Source organism: Schistocerca nitens, chromosome 4, assembly GCF_023898315.1.
Source record: "Schistocerca nitens isolate TAMUIC-IGC-003100 chromosome 4, iqSchNite1.1, whole genome shotgun sequence".
Classification (NCBI taxonomy): domain Eukaryota; kingdom Metazoa; phylum Arthropoda; class Insecta; order Orthoptera; family Acrididae; genus Schistocerca; species Schistocerca nitens.
The window spans coordinates 301,358,271-301,380,325 of record NC_064617.1 but is presented as its reverse complement, the minus strand read 5'-3'; positions in this window follow the sequence as shown (position 1 = coordinate 301,380,325).

The following is a 22,055-nucleotide window of genomic DNA, read 5'->3' as shown; positions in this document are numbered from 1 at the left end:
TCTGCAGAAATGTTGGAACATGTGATGCAATACTGACTCTATGACTTATCTTAGAAAATAGATTAAGGAAAGGCAAACCTACATTTATAGCATTTGTAGACTTAGAGAAAGCTTTTGACAATGTTGACTCTCTTTCAAATTCTAAAGGTGGCAGGGGTAAAATACAGGGAGCGAAAGGCTATTTACAATTTGTACAGAAACCAGATGGCAGTTATAAGAGTCGAGGGACATGAAAGGGAAGCAGTTGTTGGGAAGGGAGTAAGACAGGGTTGTAGCCTCTCCCCGATGTTATTCAATCTGTATATTGAGCATGCAGTAAAGGAAACAAAAGAAAAATTCGGAGTTGGAATTAAAATCCATGGAGAAGAAATAAAAACTTTGAGATTCGCTGATGACATTGTAATTCTGTCAGACACAGCAAAGGACTTGGAAGAGCAGTTGAATGGAATGGATAGCGTCTTGAAAGGAGTATATAAGATGAACATCAACAAAAGCAAAACGAGGATAATGGAATGTAGTCGAATTAAGTTGGGTAATGCTGAGGGAATTAGATTAGGGAATGAGATACTTAAAGTAGTAAAGGAGTTTTGCTATTTGGGGAGCAAAATAACTGATGATGGTCGAAGTAGAGAGGATATAAAATGTAGACTGGCAATGGCAAGGAAAGCGTTTCTGAAGAAGAGAAATTTGTTAACATTGAGTATAGATTTAAGTGTCAGGAAGTCATTTCTGAAAGTATTTGTATGGAATGTAGCCATGTATGGAATTGAAACATGGACGATAAATAGTTTGGAAAAGAAGAGAATAGAAGCTTTCGAAATGTGGTGCTACAGAAGAATGCTGAAGATTGGGTGGGTAGATCACATAACTAATGAGGAGGTATTGAATAGGTTTGGGGAGAAGTGAAGTTTGTGGCACAGCTTGACCAGAAGAAGGGATCGGTTGGTAGGACATGTTCTGAGGCATCAAGGGATCACAAATTTAGTATTGGAGGGCAGCGTGGAGGGTAAAAATCGTAGAGGGAGAGCAAGAGATGAATACCCGAAGCAGATTCAGAAGGATGTAGGTTGCAGTAGGTACTGGGAGATGAAGAAGCTTGCACAGGATAGAGTAGTATGGAGAGCTGCATCAAACCATTCTCAGGACTGAAGGCCACAACAACAAAAACAACAACCCCTTGTGGGGTAGCACCATGCTTACTGGCCATGGCAGAGGTGTTGAAAATTTACTGTCCCATCTCAACCTGTGCCTCTTAAAAACTAGGGCCACCACACATTTCAGTGTGGCTCATGGTAGTTACTTGGCCATTGATTTATCAATTTGCAGCCCAGGACTTCTCCCACTGGGGAGCACATGACGACCTGCGTGGTAGCGACCACTTCCCCATCTTGCTGTCACTCCCCCGGCACCACGCGCACAGACACCTAACCAGATGGACTTTAAACAATGCATACTGGGTAGCCTTCACCTGTGCTGTCAATGTTGTGATTGAGCAGGACCCAAGGTGCCATCAGTGTTGTGATTGAGCAGGACACTACATTGATCATTTCTGCAGCGGAAAATGCGATCCCTCGTTCTCTAGGGTGCCCCTGGCAAAAGACAGTGGTGGTCAAAGGACATCACTGAAGCAATTAAAGAGTGTTGGCAATCTCTACAGTGACATAAGTGGCACCCTTCCCTAGAGCACCTAATAGCCTTGAAGTGGTTCTGTGCCTGCATTCGCTTGCTTATAGAAATGACGGAAACAGGAGTGTTGGGAGAGGTACATGTCGACCATTGGGTGCCACACATCACCTTCCCAAGTCTGCATGAAGATCAGATGTACCAGACCACAACATGTGTCCCTGGCATTAACATCAATGGTGTCCTCTCTACTGACGCAGACGTGATTGCTGATCACTTTACTGAGCACTATGCTTGAGCTTCTGCGTCGGAGAACTAGCACCCTCAAACGGCAGATGGAAAGGAAAGTCACCTCGTTCACTACATGCCACAGTAAACCCTATAACACCCCATTTACAGAGTGGGAGCTCGTCAGCGCCCTTGCACATTGCCCCGACACAGCTCCTGGGCTGGATTGGATCCACAGTCAGATGATTAAACATCTCTCGTGTGACTACAAGCAACATCTCCTCATCATCTTCAACCGGATCTGGTGCAATGGCACCTTTCCATCACAGTGGCGGGCATCATTCCGGTGCTAAACCTGGTAAAAATCTGCCTGATGTGGATAGCTATCGGTCCATCTGCCTCACCAACGTTCTCTGTAAGCTGCTGGAAAGTATGGTTTGTTGGCAGTTGGGTTGGGTCCTGGAGTCACATGGCCTACTGGCTCCATGCCAGGGCAGCTTTCACCAGGGTCACTCTACCACAGATACTCTTGTGTCCTTCAAGCCTGCCATCCAGACAGCCTTTTCCAGATGCCAACACCTAGTTGCCATCTTTTTCGACTTACATAAAGCATACGACACGACCGGTTGACATCATATTCTTGCCACATGGTATGAGTCGGTCTCCAGGGCCCGCTCCCGATTTTTATCCAAAACTTCCTGCTGCTTTGTACTTTCTGTGTCCAAGTTGGTGCCTCCCATAGTTCCCCCCGTATTCAGAAGAATTGCATTCTGCAGGGCTTGGTATTGAGTATATCTCTATTTTTAGTGGCTATTAATGACCTAGCAGCAGCTGTAGGGCCTTCGGTATCCCCTTCTCTGTATGCAGATGATTTCTGCATTTCACATTGCTCCTCCAGCACTTGTGTTGCTGAGCAGCACCTACAGGGAGCCATTCACAAGGCGCCGTCATGGCTGTAGCACTGGCTTCCAGTTTTCTGTCGCAAAGTCGTGTGTCATGCACTTCTGACGGCGTTGTACCATTCATCTAGAACCAGAACTTTATCTTAATGATGATCCACTCACTGTAGTGGAGACATATCGATTCTTAGGACTGGTTTTCGATGTCCGATTGACTTGGCTACCTAACCTTCATCAGGTTAAGCGGAAGTGCTGGCAGCACCACAATGCCCTCCATTGCCCCTGAGCAACACCAACTGGTGTGCAGGTTGCTCTACGCTGCTACAGCTCTACAGAGCCCTTATTCAATTCTGCCTTGACTATGGGAGTCTGGTTTATGGTTCGGCGGCACCCTCAGCATTGCGTTTACTTGACCCAGTGCACCACGGTGGCCTTAGCCTAGCGATGGGAGCTTTTAGAATGAGTCCAGTGACCAGTGTCCTGGTGGAGGCCAGAGTCCCTCCATTACAGATCTGACATGCACAACTGCTCGCCAGCTATGTTGCGCACATTCGTAGTTTTCCTGAGCATCTGAATTACTGTCACCTTTTCCCACCTGCTGCAGTTCATCTCCTGCATTGGTGGCCCAGGTCAGAGCTCATGATTGCGGTTCGCGTGCAATCCCTTGTCTCTGAACTGAAGTCCTTTCCTTTACTACCTTTACTTGAGGTCCATTCATGTACACCTGCATGGTGTACACCTCGGCCGAAGCTTCATCTGGACCTTTTGCATGGCACATGGTTAATCCCGCCGCTCTCCACTGTCACTTCCTCTCGATTCTTGACGTGTTCTGGGGCTCTGATGTTTACACCAATGTCTCTTTGGCTGATGGTAATGTTGGCTTCGTCTACATCCACAGAGGCCATATTGAACAGCATTCCTTGCCCGCTGGCTGCAGTGTATTCATTGCAGAGCTTGTGGCCATATCTCATGCACTTCAGTACCTCCGTTCCTGTTCTGGAATGGTCCAGTCATTCAGTGGTTTTTGTGTGGACCCCAGGACACATCAGAATCCCATGCAATGAACTTGCTGACATGCTGACTAAACCGGCTACACGGAAAACAATCCTGGAGATGGGCATCTCTGAAACTGACCTGCGGTCTGTTTTACGCCACAAGGTTTTTTAGCTTTGGGACACAGAGTGGCATAACAGTATCCACAACAAAATGCACGTCATTAAGGAGACTGTGAAAGTGTGGAAGTCTTCCCTATGGGCTTCTCACAGGGAATCAGTTGTCCTTTGTCAGCTCTGCATTGGCCGCATGTGGCTCACAGATGGTTACCTCGTCCGTCATGAGTACCCACTTTTGTGTTGCCGTGTCTCCCAAATGACAGTAATCCATCTCTTGCTGGACTGCCCACTTTCCGCCGCTCTACTGTGTACTGTTAACTTTCCCAGCACCTTACCTTCGGTGTTGGGTGACAATGCCTCAACAGCAGCTTTACTTTTACGTTTTATTTGTGAGTGTGGGTTTTATCATTTGATTTGAATTTTAGCACGTCATTTGTCCCTCTGTATCCTCCACCCTAGGACTTTTAGGGTGAAGGTTTTAGTGTGTTGCAGAGTGGCTGGCTTCTCCTTTTTTTCCCTCATGGTCAGCCAGCCCTGGTAATCTGCTTTCTTGTCTTTAATCTCTTCTCCCTGTTTTTTGCATCTCTCTGTGGTTTTCTTGTCCTGTTTTGTCCATTGTAGTGTTTGTTGTCCTTCTGTTGTTCTTCTGGTGCTTCCTTTGTCCTGTTATTGTACCGTATGTCTTCCTTGTTTTCTTCTTTCCCTTGGGTAATTGTTCTACTGGGAACAAAGGACCGATGGACTGATGACCTTGCAGTTTGGTCTCTTTCTACCTTTTTTAGACCAACCAACCAACCAACCCATAATTCATAATTCATTAGAGCTACGTTAATTCTGATTGTGGCAATAGAAACAGCTAGCAAATTCTTGTAAGGCAGAGATGCCATACATGTCCGTCCTATAAATAGTGATGGCTCAGAGATCGTGAACTGTTTTTATTACTTCTGCTAAAATTTGCAGTTGTTTAAAATCAATTTGTGGGCTAATGGCAGCATGTAGAATTAAATACAAGATGTCAGTTTTGTTTGGATTTTTAGTGCACATCAAATGGCCAATTCAGATTTTTAATTGCATTTGTATATAGAACGTTCCAAGAGGGACTGGTGATAGCATGAAGCCATTAAGTGACAAAGAGGCTTGGATTTTCTGGGGAGGAGTGTGCAGCAGCCATCTTAGTCTTGTGTATTGCTCAGAACAGACTGGTAGAGGCAAAACCTATGCTAATTTGAGCATTGATCCGTTGGCATGGTTATTGTCAGTTGCAACACTTTGAAATATTTCACATCAGTTTAGCAGGAACTTAGAGATATTCTGCAGTGGCCAGTATTATGTTTTATTTCTGCCACTTGTTCAGCAGAACTTGTATTTTTGCGAGTGAAACTGGTTTGGACTTTGAGTTGTTTGTAAAGACTGCTTTTTAACTCAGTTTTCCAGTGGGGACTTCGATTATTTTCATCACTGATCAGCACTTAAGTTTATTGGATTGTGTGTTGATTAGAATAATATTTATTTGTGCTAGTGTGGAGTTTGACTTTCATCAATTTTAGCTGTTATCACCCCCTGTGTTTCGAATTATTTTATTTATATAGTGTGTTTGTGAACTGCTATGTTGCTGGCTTGGGCCAAATTTCAATTCACTTAACAATGTAGATTTTATCACCAGCCTGTGAAATAAAGAACAATAAACTTTATTTGTTAAACTTCCTATAGTTCAAGTATATTATTTAGAGTTGATGCACCTGCAATGAAACTAACATTATTTCAAATCTTATTACTGTATCAGAGATAATTATATTATTTTTATGTAAAATGATGATAACCGGAGCCAAATAATAATCCCCAAAGACCAAATAGTACAAACTATGACTTCCAATTCTCACATGCCTAAGAGTCGTTGGGTGCATTCTCTCTGATGTTCTCACAATATAGCGGAGATGGTGAGTCGCAGATAGGGACAACAAAAAGATTTTCACACTTAAAGCTTTCGGCCAATGGCCTTTGTCAACAATAGTGACACACACACACACACACACACACACACACACACACACACACACACACACACACACACACAAATGCAACTCACACACAAATCGTGTGAGTTGTATGTGTGAGTTGCATTTGCCTGTGTGTGTGTGTGTGTGTCTTTTGTTGACAAATGCCATTGGCTGAAAGCTTTAAGTGCGAAAATCTTTTTGTTGTACCTATCTGCAACTCAGCATCTCCACTATATGATGAGTAGCAACTTTCCTTCTCATAATATTGTTACATTCCATCCTGGATTTTCCATTGTTTGATTTTCTCTGATGTTCTGACAGATATTTGCAATTTCTTTTTTGCAATGTGCTGCTAGATTCAGTACAAACAAATACTGTTCTTCCATTCAACACTCAGTGTCAATGGAATGTCTCTGTTTGTTTGCCATTACAAACAAAAGTATTTTTAAAGTGTAATTTTATGCATCAGTTTGACAGAGTGGTCACAAATTCATTCCGTGCAATATTTGTTGTACTGATATGTATTATGAGGGACAGTAAAACATGAAGAATAACCAGTACTTTAGTAGTGACAATACTGCCCTGATATCACCCTCCTGACTGTTACTGCCCTTCAGCAGTGCTGCTCAGTCACTGCTAGAATAGTGTTATTCTTCACGCTTTGCTGTCACTGTTAATACATATCAATAAAATAAATATCACACTAGACTAATTTGGGACTGCTCTGTTGAAGAGGCATATGAAATACCACTTTAAAAATAATTTTGTTTGATGTGGGAAACAAACCAATGCTTTCTGTTGATATTGGGCTTTGTACGAAAGATGTGATGAACAGTATTTATTTAGGCTGACTCAAGCTACACACTGCAAAAATAAAATTGTTAATATCTGCTGAAATGTCAGAGAAGATACACCTAATGACAGTTAGGAGAGGCACCCGGTATATAAACGTATCACACCATAGTTGATATACATGTACTTTCTTCAACTTAGCAAGTAAATATATTGCTTCACTATGGTTTTGTTCATAATCGAGATGACCATATGATACCAATACTCACTGCACTTTATTCACTGATGTTCTTTGGGTGCATCTCCTATGCTATACTTTTATCATGTTTTCCACATTGTTTTCTGCCACTTGTGCAGCTAGTAGTCATCATGGTTCTTCTTGCTTTCCTTTTCATTGTTTGTGGTATACAAAAATTAGGTAAAAGATATGTTTATGAGGTTTTATTTTAATTTCACACAGTGCTCCTTTTATAACTTGTGGTTCACAAAACTTCTTTGTATTTTTCTACTATTTCTGTTCGCTCTCTTGCTTTCTTCTGTCCTAAACTCATGATGGTATCTACCGCGTGGTTATAATGACACTTTCCCTATTTAACACTTTATAACATGGAAACTAATTACCGTACGTGTACCGTACTTGGCAGCATTAATGTCCAGAGCATGGGTGCATGGTTTTCATGGTCACAGTGTCACTGTCCAGTTCCAATTATGACCACCAGGTGCCATCATCAGTCATTGTGATTCATATTCTCACACACCTGACCAGCCACAGTGCACTTGTTGACATGTCATCATCAGCTTGGACAAAAGGAGCGGGGCATTATTGGTGAAGTTGTCTTATCAAATCAACAGTAATGCTGCAGCTGCACTTCGAGAATAATGCCAGCTGAAAGGATTATGGAAGGGTCCTCTTTCTCCACTTGCTGTGGGGAGCATGAAGGAGAAGGTCGAATCAACTGGAGAACTGGGCATCGCTCCAGGGAGAGGCCGATGACCGGTTGCAACACAGATGGTTGATGAAATCACTGTTGCTATGGCAGACTGGCTGTGTGCAATTCCTGATCACCAGGCAGTGTGCTTGCTGTCACAACAGTTGAACATCCCGTGGTCCACTGGACAGAAGGTGCTTTGAACCATTCTGAAATGGTATCCGTACAAGATCCATATTGTACAGCAGCATGCACCAGAGGATGCACAATGATGTGTTGACTTCACTCTCCTCTTTCTCACAAGGATTGAAGTTGATGAGGGCTTGTCCTAGACCATCCTATGGACAGACAAAGCTCTTTTCTCTGATGGGTGAGGTGAACACATGGAATTGCCGAATGTGGTGATCTTCACCTCCAGTCACTGTGCATGAAGTTCCTCTGTATGGTGAACATGTCACAGCATAGTGTGGCTTCACGGCTACATTCATCGTTGGCCCATTCTCTTTTGAACAGGTTGGCACTCAAGGACCAAAAACATTCAGTGTGACCGACCAGTATTACTGTGATATGCTTTGCGAGCATGTCATACCCGCCCTACAGAAGAGAGACACATTGAACTCAACAGCTTTCATGCAAGATGGAGCCCCACCACACATCATTCACGAAGTACACCTGCTTCTCCGAAACACATCTGGAAACAATTGAATGATCAGCTGATCATTTCCAAATGCTTGGCTGGCACGATCACCTGATCTCACTCCCTGTGATTTTTGGTTGTGGGGCTACCTGAAGGACAGGGTTTACCAGGGGAACATTCACCCATGTGCTGATCTGAAGTGCAGCATATCAAGAAAGGTAGCCAGCATATCTACAGAAATGCTTCGTTCTGCTGTGCAGAATGCAATCCTGTGCTTTCAGACTCCTTCAGACACTGATGGGTACCATATTGAGCCCCTTTTGTAGCAGTAATTGTACTGGTATGTAATGGTATGATGTTCCATAGCAGCACATCAAAAGTGTTTCAATTGAATTGATTCTACATTATTTCTCTTCCTCATGCCATTCACATTAATGCTACCAAGTTTGGTACTCATACAGTAATTAGTTTCAGTGTTATAATGTGTTAAATAGGGAAAGTTTAATTATAACCACCTGGTATTCTATTATAAATCTCATCTCAGAAAATTTCAGTATCTTCCTCTTCTTCATATTTTGGAATTCCACCACTTAGTTTGCGTTTGAGAAATTTACCTTCTCATCATCATTTTCTTACAGCAAAAGTTATGTACGAGAAAGACCTTGTACTTCTATACTAGGGTTGCTTTCTATGAAAATTGTTTTTGTGTGCCTTGGCTGCATGTAGAGGACTTAGATTTGATTCCCAGTGCCACCAGTGATGTTTCCTTGGTGAATGGACTGGAATGGGGTGCACTCAACCTTGTGATGCCAGCTGAGGAGTTACTTTTTGAAAAGTAGTTTTGTATTATTCTTCACTCATATTGTGCCCCTCTTCTCCTCTGACCATAATCTTCACTTTGCTGCATCTAAACAAATACGCACCACATTAATGATTGCTTTCTGCTACACAGTGGATTCTTTTCTTCTGTCAACCTGTATCAAAGATCTTGTTTTGTCCAGAAGTCTCATTACGCATTGTCACTTCTTTATTTATTTATTACATAGTTTATGCCCACATTGGAGCACTAAAGCCAAACAGTACACAATAGAGTCTACAATGAGTAAGTTAAGATCTCCACAATCAATACTTTCTTCCTTTCACAAAACTTCTTCATTTGGAGTGATCTAGTGGCTTGTTTTAATTTCAATTTTCGATTTTAATTTATTACTCTTAACACATAATTTTACATGCATGTGCATTAGTCAACTAAGCAGAAAGTTTTTACAATTACAATTTTTTTTAGTTTACATTATTTATTATTGCATTACAATTCATGATAAGTTCAAGTTATAAGGGCATTTTTGGATATGCCATTGCTTGACTCACTTTTTAAAAGTATCCCCTGTCAATATCTTAACTTCATTTGGTAATAAGTTATTAAAAACAGCTCCTTTGACACAGGGGATTTTCACAATTAAAGTTAATTTTCTGTTAACCATGTAAAAGTCTTTTCTATGTCTTGTTTCATAGTTGTGAATATCCATGTTTCTTTTTATGATCTTAGTGTCTTCGTTCACTAGCATTATAATTTCTAATATACACAAGGCATAAACTGTGAGAATATTGTGTCTAATGAATAGGGGTTTGCAAGAAGTTCCTGGTTTTACGTTTTCTGTGATCCTCAAGGCTCACTTCTGCAGTACGAAAACCCTTTTCATATTAGTTTAGCATGTCCCACCCCACAGTACCATTCCATAAAACAAGAAAGGGTTGTTGTTGTTGTTCTTTTTTTAAACCGATATAATGAGCTTGCTGCTTCCACAAAAGTCGATCATTTATGCATAAACCCAAGAATTTATAATGTGTACAGGTTTTTGGAGGAATCTGGACTCCTGCATATATGACATACTTCTTCCATTGTGATGATTTGAATGACAGTCATATGTATTTGTTCTACAGTAGCAGCTTCACTTCTCTATGTTCAGTTTGATGTTTGTTAATGTTCAATTCATTTAGATCCATTTGTACTTCTTTAAACCAGTTGTTTTTTGTCTTACTGTTCCAAAGTAGTCAAAAAGTGGTTCCAGGAGTGCAGTGTTTGGTAAGCAAGAAATGTGGCCAAAAATTCAATTCTTCTTTTGACATTGTATCAACAAAGGATTCACTTTCTTGATAAACCAACAAATTGGGCATGAGCCTCCACTGACCATAAACTCGGTGTTCTTTGTTGATAATTGCTTAGAGTATTCTATCAACTTTCTGCAGTTTGTCAGTTATTGCTCGAGTGTTTAAGTAGTGTTTCACTTGCATATGTTGCCTCTGGAATAATGCCATTGATTAACATTTATTGAAAGAGATTGTTTTTCATAAGTTGGCCACATAGTTCTCTTTGCTCATTGTAGTTTTAATGTTCCACTAGCCACTGATGCTCTTTCATTGGCTTTCAAGTAATAATCTCACCACAATATTTAAACATTTTTACCAGCTTAATTTTTTGAGTATTGTGGAGTATAATATCAGATGTGTCAATTGGAAAGGTGGACATCATTTCCATTTTCTCAAAAGAAATTTGGAATCCAACCTTTACCACAAATCATTCTAGTTCTTCTATCAGAAACTTTGCTTCATTGATACTGTTTGCCAAAACGCCAAATAATCTGCAAATGCAAGACAGTTAAATTGAGTCTTTCTTTCACTCGTAACAGATGGTGGACATCTCTTGTTCCATTCATGCATGATTTTCTCCAGCACACAATTAAACAGTAGTGGAGACAATCCATCACCTTGTTGAAAGCCAATTCAAATCTCAAAAGGTTCCGATAATGTATTTCTGAACCTTACTCTAGATTTAGTATTTCGAAGAGTGATGTCAATGAGTTTGTAGCCACCACAATTAGCAGTGCAGCACAGTTCGATTCACGAGTGCATCACTTGTGTGTCACACCGCAAGTATTTTATTTTGCACGGATAAATTAGTTCCGCGCCAGCCACCAGGAGCACTGTGTTATGTCTGTTACTCCGTGCTGTTTACTCTTAGTATATAGTTTTTTTTTACATGTTCTTGTTTTCTCCATGTTAATTCTTAAGTACCTTCCTTATACTTAGTTCTTAAGTAACCAGTCAACAAGTCACTTATTCATTTTTGTGCGAGTCTTGCCTTGATGTACATTGTGTCTAATAGACGTTCTGTATTAATTGCTGAACAAACGAATAAAGATCTTGTCATCTCAGCATTGGGGTATCGTTGTGCATTTGTGCAGTACCTAGTCCTACGGACAAACTGGTGACCCCAACGTGATTTATCACCTGCCTGATGCACAAAATAAAATACTTGCAGTGTGACACAGCGGTGATGCACCCATGAACCGAACTGCACTGCACTGCTAATTGTGGACGCAACAAGTTTGTCAAGTTTCTGATCTAAACCAATTTTTGTAAGGATAGAGATGAGAGATTCATGATGGGTACTATTGTAGGCTTTTTTAAAATTGATGAAGATGACCACTAGCTACTTGTTCCTGACCCTTTTTGGCGTTTCATTGTTCATTTAAGACTAATAATTTGGTCAGGGCAGCTTCATTTGGATGAAAACTTCCTTGATATATATGTAATTCAACATCAAGCTGTTCATAAATTCTGAAACACAGAACCCAAGAGAAAATTTTGTAAGTGGTATTCAGCAAGGATAAACCTCTATAATTATTTGGATCTGATCTATCTCTTTTCTTGTGTACTAAGTGGATTATTTCATCTTTCCATTCATATGACAATTTCTCAGTATTCCAAATATCAGTAAGAAGTTTATGTAAATTCAGAATAGTTTGTACATTTGCATACTTCCAAAGTTCTGCCACTGTTTGATTCTCACACACCGCCTTATAATTCCAAAGTGAATTAATCACTACTTGTACTTCATCTGTTCATGCGGATGTAACATTTTTCTGGATGAGTTTCGTTTATTGGATAAGGGTCAAATTCCAAATAATATTCAAGTTCCAGATTATTAGTACTGATTGAAGTTTTCACCAAAATCATTGAATTGTCATAATTGCCATGTGCTGCATTTCCATTCATATCCGTCATCATAAGAGTGGGTGGAGTGTATTTTGATTGGTACTGTTTAAATGCCTGATAGTAATCTCTCATCTTATAGTGACTGAAAGCTTCCTCAATAGATTTTACTGAGTCCTAATGAAATTTCCTTTTGGCCCTACTAATTTCTTTAGCCATGGATCATTTAGCATTGATTAATTCCTACCAGGAACTTTCTGTTTTCTTTTATTGGTCACTTAATCAGTCTTTATGCCTGCACAGAGTTATGATGTTGCATTCCTCACTCCACCAAGTATGTTTCTTTTGTTTCTGTAAGGGAGCAACTTCCCAAGGCTTAACCCACTGACAATTGCTTCTAGACTGTCATTTAAAAGGTGTTCTAGATCTCTTGTAATAAATCAGATTATTAATAATATAAATCTAAGTTTTTAAGGTTTGTTTTTCGATTTAGGTGTCAGTTTGATTTTAATTTTTGACATGTAGCAATCTGAATCAATATTGATGCCACGGAAGACTTTAACATTATAGATTCCTTCATGAAATTCCTGATCCACGGCCACATGATCTATCTGAAACTCTCCTAGTTTGATGTTGCGACATTTTCAAGTCATTGACTTATGTGGTCTTCTCTTAAACCTTGTTGTCTCCAAAACCAACCCATATGTGTACAAAATTCAGTTAACAGTTCACCATTCCTAATTTTAGGTTTATGCACTGCTCGTTGCCCCACCGTACTTCAAAATTTCTTGTCTTGTCCTACCTTCACATCAAAGTCTCCAAGTAGCTGCTTTATTATTAGTCTTACCATTATTAGTCTACCCTTTCCATGTCCTTGCCTATTAAATGGCTACATATCTGGCATTAGGTCCTGGTACATATTATATACTCTTGTTCTAAAGTTACTGTTATGTTGCCTCCCTGTCAGCCACATAGTTTGTGTAGGAGTTCATGCACTACCCAGTGCACTTACTGTGTTGTTCATCATCCTGTGCATTGAGAAACTGATTTCTTTCAACTTCTCTTCCCAATAACATGCTTCTTTTGGTTGAAACTTTTCAACTCTGTGGCTGCTTACAAATACCACCTGAAGGTTATCTCTAGCAACTATGGTAGCAGTCTGTCCACCAGAGACAGCTTCTAGAAGCAAACTATTTTCTATTGCCTATTCTAAGCATTTATCAACTATTGTTTCTACTTATTGTGCAATATGACTTACAGTGTCCACTTTTTGTTCTACCTGAGCTACTTCCTTTTCAGGCTGCTGTTCTTCGTTTTACATAAATTTCATTTTCTCCTCCTTAAATATTTTCTCCAGTCTTATCAACTGTTCTTCAGTGGTATTCCTTACTACACATAGTTCCAATATCACCTATGTTTTTAATTCACTAATTTTATTTTCTTGCCGATTATCTTAGATTCTTATAGTGGTATCCTTCATTTGCCTAAATAATTTTTTATTCAGTCCTTTGTATTGCAATTCAATTTCTTTCATATTATCTATTTGCAATTTCTTCAACAATTTCGACCTTCTACAGTCATCATTTGCCTATCTAACTTTTCTTTCACCCTTATTTTAATTTCTTCCAACATATTTACAACTAAATCAAATTACTGCCCTAATCCGGTCTCTGGTAGTTTTGCACATTTGACCCTTCTGCCATCTTGGTTTTTCTCTTCATCTTCCATCACACCACTTGCGTATACTTTTTTTTTTTTTTTACATTGTGCTGTCTACTATTAAAAATCTGTGCATTAAACGGTTTATTTACTAATCTTCCCAAATATAACAAAATTCTCCTAATTACTGTCTCATCCCCACATATAATTGACTGGAATGTTATGTCATACACAGCTACTGTTATGACTGTATTATACCATATTTCATCACACACATTTTTGGCACTGTTTATAGCCTCTTGCAGCAATTCTAAATACTCACTTACAGCAGTGATTTTAATTACTCGCCTAAGGCAATTTTCGACTTTCTTACAGCACTTGATTGGTTTCTGGTACTATTGGCTGCTGCTTGCTATGAAGTGGTGTACATGCTTGATCTGTCTCTGTTCTTTGTGCCGTCCCACCTCTTCTTTCTTCATTCTTGTAGTGGTTGGATCTAGATGTAGTGGTTGTATCATTTAGACAGTTCTATCTTTTTTGTTGTTGAGCCATTTGTAAGTTAACCCTTCTTTTAATATTTTGGTATAGACGCCTGCGAAGATTGTAGCAGTTCAATTACTCATTTACATCTGTAGATCATTGTATTTGAAGGGCTAAACAGTTCAGTCCTGTCAAGTACAGACACTAATAAGACTCCCCCAGGATTGATTATTATACAGTTGCTCTGATTAGTTTGCTGTCCATAGTGTTGGATCAGACTTTATAGTTTATGACAGCAACAGCATTGGAGGACAGACTTACACGCAAGGTACACGTATCACACTATTAAAGTCTAATTTTGTGGCCTGTCAAAACTACTATTATTGCTATATTTCATTCCTCACAAAAATAATGAAAATCATGGAAAAGGGCTCTTGAAATTATACACATTTTAAATGAACACTGAATTTATTGTGTTTTAAGCTTTACATTACCCAACCAGAATTGACTCCAAAATACACACAGATGATTTCCTTTTTAGTTAGCAATTGCTCTTTCTTTGATACAGTCACTGTAATATATTAAACATCATTTCAGCAAATATGAAATTAATCATAGTCCAGACTTATTACACTTTGATGCCTTATGATGCACAACCAGGACCTGCTGTGCTGATGTGATTGGACTAGACTGACTCATTCATTGTGCCAGAATAGGCAGGCACCAAAACCATACCTCTATTATAATTGAGGTTTCGCCATGCCATCAGTGCTGCTCCAGCCTGACATATGTAAGTAAAGTCAATTTGACATGTAACCTACAGGATTGATATCAGTACCTTTACAGTCTCCCAGTAAAAGCTATAGCTCCAACATCAAGTATTGTTAGGATGGTTACTGCTGCTACGACGGCAGGTTGTCAAGATTTAAGTGAGTTTGAAAGTGGTCCTATAGTCAGCGCACTAGCGATGGGACACAGCGTCTCTGAGGTAGTGATGAAGTGGGGATTTTCCCATATGACCATTTCATGAGTGTACCATGAATATCAGAAAACCGGTAAAATATCAAATCTCTGACATTGCTGTGGCCAGAAAAGTATCCTGCGAGAACGGGACCAATGACAACTGAAGAGAATCATTCAGTGTGACAGAATTGCTACAGAGTGGTCCCAGGAACACTTTTCTGAGTGTCAACACTTCCACTGGCCACCAAACTCCCCAGGCATGAACATTACTGAGCATATCTGGGATGTCTTGCAACGTGCTGTCAGAAGAGATCTCCACTCGCTCATACTCTTATGGATTTATGGACATCTCTGCAGGATTCATGATGTCAGTTCCCTCTAGCACTACTTTAGACATTAGTCAAGTCCAAGCCTCATCATGTTGTGGCACTTCTGAATACGTGTGAGGGCCCCGCACAATGTTAGGCAGGTTTACCAGTTTCTTTGGCTTTTCAGGGTATTTACACTCTCAAAATTTTTATAGTAAACTTCTCTGTGATACACTGCAGCTCTCTTGTACTGTCTGCCACTTTGGGTTGATGAGCATATACTTAATGCTCTTATACTTCTGAAAGAAGCACATGAGGAAACCTGCCACTTGTTTGGAATTTCTCTGTCTCTTCTATTACCCCTAATTGGCAATGGCCTCAGACTGAGCAATACTCTAAAATCAGTAAAAAGTGTGTTTTGTGAGCCAAATCCTTCACAGAAGAATAGCATTTCTGCAATATCATTCCATGAATCACAGCCTTGCAAAGGTTTCACTAGACTTACGTGCTCATTTCACTTTAGGGTTCTTATGATCATTAGTTCCAATATTTTACAGTGGACAATGTTCAAAACACTTTAAATTATTATTTATTATTGTTGTCACTGAACCTAATGATGCAAGTATTTGATAGTTGGAAACATTAAACTTAACAGCTATTGCATATTTTTTCACTGCTCTCTATGAAGAGAATTCCATTAGGAACTACAAATTAGACCACAGTGAGCTATGAAGTCATTAGGACTATTAAAGACACATTCCCACAAATTATTTGTTTTGGTTTGCTTGGAACTGTAATATTCATGTGTGATCTGTAAATGTTCCGAGGGCAAAGCATTTAAATAACAGATAAAAATGTTGATTAATTGAAGTATTTGAACATGAGGTAAATATACATTAAATGAGTGAGTTTAATTATTCAGGCTTAATGTTTAATGACTGCACATAAGATGTGTACACTGAGGTGACAAGTCATGTGATAGTAATATATGCATATACATATGGTGGTAATATTGCATACACTAAGTATAAAAGGGCAGTGCATTGGCAGAGCTGTGGTTGGTGCTGAGGTGATTCACATGAAAAAGTTTCCGAAGCTATTATGGGCACACGAAGGGAATTAACAGACTTTAATCACATAATGGTAGTTGGAGCAAGATGTATGGGACATCCACTTCAGAAATAGTTAGAGAATTTAATATTCTGAGATCCACAGTGTGAAGAGTGTGCCGAGAATACAAAATTTCAGGCATTACCTCTTACCAAGGACAATACAGTGGCTGACAGCCTTCAATTGATGATCAAGAGCAGAGATGTTTGCATAGAGTTATCAGTGCTAACAGACAAGCAACACCGAGTGAAATAACCACAGAAATCAGTGTGGGATGTATGATGAATGTATCCATTAGGATAGTGTGGCAAAATTTGGCATTAATGGGCTATGGCAGCCCATGATGCGAGTGCATTTGCTAATAGCACGACACTGCCTGCAGTGACTCTCCTGAGCTCGTGACCCTATTGATTGGGCCCTAGTTGAATGGAAAACCATAGCCTGGTCAGGTAAGTCTGAATGTCGTGGCCACTTACATTGACCAACACAAATCCTATTGACCATTTATGTTACAAAACTGAGAGGTCAGTTCATGCACAAAATCCTGCAACAGCAACACTTTTGCAATTATTGATGGCTATGGAGGCAGCGTGGCTCAATATTTCTGCAGGGGACCTTCAGTGACTTGTTGAGTCCATGCCAAGTTGAGTTGCTGCACTATTTGAGGCAAAAGGAGGTCTGGCATGATATCAGGTCATAATCTTCGACTTTTGTCACTCAGTGCAGTACAGAATAGAAGTTTATTGTCTGACAACATGCTATTTCATGTCACTGGTGTAAGAGACTTGTCAAAATACAAAAATTGGTGTAGAGTTTTTTCTTAAAGTAGCACAAATATAATATAGGCCTGCTGTACTAGAAACCTAAGTGATGGTTCTTTAAAATAACAAACTTTAAATATGTGTTCTCTCCTGCTCAAATTCTTAGATTGTCCTTCATGAATCCTTCAGCTGAATTATAACATATCTGCACAAATTGTCAGTTTTTTCAATGATTCCGAATTAAAATTGAGCAAATATATTCCTTTTACTTTGATATAAATTTTCGTACCCTGTAGCATGGAATTTGAGCATCAGGTTTTAAATGATGGGTAGGCACCATCAAATTATTTTGATTTCTGGTATTTTAATCACATTGAAATTGATTTACTACCAAAAAAATCAGTTTTATTGTGAACAAAGATGTGGGCTTACTTAGTATATTTAGATTTTTTTAGAAGTGAGCAACAGGATTTTCTTCAGTTTAGATTTCATTTCATTTATTATCATCCTTTGCATCATTTACATGAAATAGGAATTGTCATAATACTGTCCAGAATATGCATAGCAGAATATTACAAATTTCTATCAAACACACAAAATTAACATTATATAATATGTTGAAAATTAAAACATTGAATTAATGGGTTGTTCTTTTACACACACGTTTATCATGTACCGTATGTGATGAATTTATATATATTAGGCTCATTTTGCAAAACACATATTACACATAATTTAGGGAAATCACGGAAAACCTAAATCAGGATGGCCGGAGACGGGATTGAACCGTAGTCCTCCCGAATGCGAGTCCAGTGTGCTAACCACTGCGCCACCTCGCTCGGTTACTCTAAGTTAATTTTGGTATGTGATGCAAACACATACAAAATAAACAGACATATCAGACAGCAGTGCAACAAACATGGTGAAATTTTCAGAGAACTGAATAAATTCATTAGTACCAGTAATAAATGTTTATGACAAGATGGGCTACATTCAGCATTTTGTACAGTGATATTCGTAAAATCATAGTTAATAAGAAAACTGACATAAAGAGATAGGGTTGTAAAAATTAATTACAAGATTGATAGGAAAAAATACAGACAACCTTTCAAAATAGATATGAGACATAGAACTGACAATGAGAACAACAAGATATTGACAATACAACCATCAGTTAGTGATTTAAGGATTCAAAATAGTCCTCTAAGCTATAAAAACATTTATTTATCAGATACCTTTTTAATTCTGACTTAAATTTTCCTTCATCTCCTGTTCCCCTGATGCAGAGTGGCAGAGCATTTCTAATGGTGGCTTTTTGAAATGTTACCAGTAATAGTTAAGACATGAGGCATGGTACTATAGGCCTATATGTGAGTCCTATGATAAATTTTTATTCAGTTTCATTCCTAGGAATTTCACACAGCTAACTTCCTTCAAATCATGATTTTTATGGAGAAATTAAACCTCATTTAAATTAGCCTCTTTTGTTCTAATCTGAATTGACTGAGATTTTTCATATTAAATTTTCACCCATTTACATTGAACATGTTAGCTAATTTTTCTACAGTATTTATGGCAGCTTGTGGACTTTAGCCAGTACTGTTAGTCCAAGTGATTACAGTTGTGTCATCTGCAAGTAAAATGGCCTGAAAGTCAATTTTAATTGCTAGATCACTTATGTAAAACAGAAACAGAATGGAACCTAATTGAAATTGTTTCCCATTTGGAAACATAATTTCCTTTCTCTGGTGTCATAATCACTCATTGTTTTTGTTGGTTGGGTACGACCTAAACCATTCTATTACAGTGTACTGATTCCATATATTTTTATTTGTTTTGGATATTCTTAGTCGTATCTATTTTGAAAGGTTGTCTGTATTTTTTCCTATCAATCTTGTAATTAATTTTTACAACCCTATCTCTTTATGTCAGTTTTCTTATTAACTATGATTTTATGAATATCACTGTACAAAATGCTGAATGTAGCCCATCTTGTCCTAAACATTTATTACTGGTACTAATGAATTTATTCAGTTCTCTGAAAATTTCACCATGTTTGTTGCACTGCTGTCTGATATGTCTGTTTATTTTGTATGTGTTTGCATCACATACCAAAATTAACTTAGAGTAACCGAGCGAGGTGGCGCAGTGGTTAGCACACTGGACTCGCATTCAGGAGGACTACGGTTCAATCCCGTCTCCGGCCATCCTGATTTAGGTTTTCCGTGATTTCCCTAAATCGCTTCAGGCAAATGCCGGGATGGTTCCTTTGAAAGGGCATGGCCGATTTCCTTCCCCATCCTTCCCTCACCCGAGCTTGCGCTCCGTCTCTAATGACCTCGTTGTCAACGGGACGTTAAACACTAATCTCCTCCCTAACTTAGAGTTAACTTTGATGCTGGGTACCGTTTTTCCCCCAACCACATCAGATTTTGTTCTTCATTCATGATCTCTTCTTCACTGTTGTTTCAAAGTGAGATCACTCCCAAGAAAACAGCTTTATAATTTTCACTGCATTTTACTCATGGGAAAGCAGTTTGTTGTGTCATCTGCAGGTTTTTGAAGTGATTATTTAATTGATGTATTTTTATCCTTCTTGGGTCGAAATCTGTTTTAGTATTTAGTACTGTGAGTGTACAAAAATCATTTCTAATGCCTTGTTTGTCACTTTGGTTTTTTGCTTTTTTGTGCTTTATTGCAGCACACTTATTTGTTTCTAGGTTAAACATTTTTGAGTTGCTCTTTATGCCCACTTCATTGTCACTAGTTTTTTCAGTTTTCATCACTTATAACATTTTGAATTCAACTGTGTTTTTTCATCATTGTTTCCACAAATCCATTAGCTTATATTGCTTAAGACTTTTGTGTTTTCTGTTTGAAGATTACTGTTTCTTTTCTGAGAGTTTTGATTTCATTATTTAGTAACTTGATAATTTAATTTTTTAAATTTACCACATTCAAGATCAAGTTTGTTATGAAAACACTCATGCCATGACTACTGACCAACTCATATCATCATTTACAAACTTCAAATTAACATTTGCACACCTTTATTGCAACCAGAAATTGCACTTCACAAACTGGATGCCTTTTATCGATCTTTTTTCCTTTCTTTATATGAAGAGATGTTACAAAATTGCTTTATAGCTGGTTTACTGTTTACAGATTTACTTTTAGGCCAAATTTTATCAATGGTGCACTGTGCACAGGTGCACACAAGACAAAGCAGGGATGAATACAATCTGAGCAATGGAGCCTGTATCTCCACAAGTCCAATTCTGCTTGTTGTGGGCCACAAGGGTTGAGCTTAATGTGAGCTTCCCACACTGCATGCAAAATAGAGATGGTTCCTCTGTTTGTCCACCTCATTTCCTCATGGCCATGAAATACACAGTGTCCCTGAGTTGGGAAGACAGTGCTTTCATCCTCTCACACATCCATTTTTTTTCCCGTAGTTACACCCGCCGGGATCAGTGTTCTAGCATGATCTATTGCTCAGTGCTATTTATTGTGGTCACATGTCTGCAAGAGCACAAACTGTCACTGTCAAGAAATATTGTCAACTGGTTGTGTATTCCTTGGCCATTGGTACATGTATCATGGTGTGAACATGTTTTCTGTCAATTGCTAGTGCCATGTCCCACCTCCTGAGCACAGTGTACGGGTGCAGCAATGAAACCAGCCCATTGCACCACTAACTTGTAAGCTGTGATCCTACATGTCCCCACCTCACTGATGACCACAATGTGCTCTGTAAGCTAAACACATGGTGATGAACTCTCATTGGCTTGTGTGATGTGGAACTGTGAGTGGAGTGACATTGACGTCTTTGCATGTGAATGGTACCTTGTTAGCAATTGAAAATTCCTGTGCTCACACATAGTCATGGGTGAAAAATATTTGAACTTTGGACATTTATTTATTTATTTGAGTGTCTCTTTATTTTGATTTATTTTTATTGTCTGCTTTCCCCTTGTGCAAGAATTTGACTCTAACCTGAGATGGTGATTTTAGGGGAACTGCAAAAGTCTATAGAAGATCTACTAGCATGCAACCAGAAGCCAGAGAGTGAGTTACATCCACAGCCTGCATGCACAGGCTCAGCACACCCAGAGACAGCTCAAGCAAATTTCAGTGCACAAAGCATTACTACACTGATGTCTCCTACTGTTGCTGGAGTGATGACAAGCACTGGACAGATGTTGGCCAAGCTGCCGCCCTTTTGGCCCCATGACCCATTCATACCATTCAACCAATTGGAGGTGGGCTTCCTGAATAACAACATAACTTAAGACCTTGACAAATTCAGGCACACCATTAGCCAGCTCAACCAGAATTACTCTGCTGAAGTTTGGGACATAATTAACGCCCTCCCAACACAGTCATCATATAAGTGGTTAAAGGAAGAGCTGATCTATCGGATTTCATCATCATGAGAGCAACAAGTTCACTAACTGCTGCACCAACAGAAATGCGGCGACAGGCATCCATCTTGGTTTCTGCACCATCTTCGGAGCCTGGTATAATTTGATGTGCTTCTAGACTCACTGTTGCATGTCTCTAG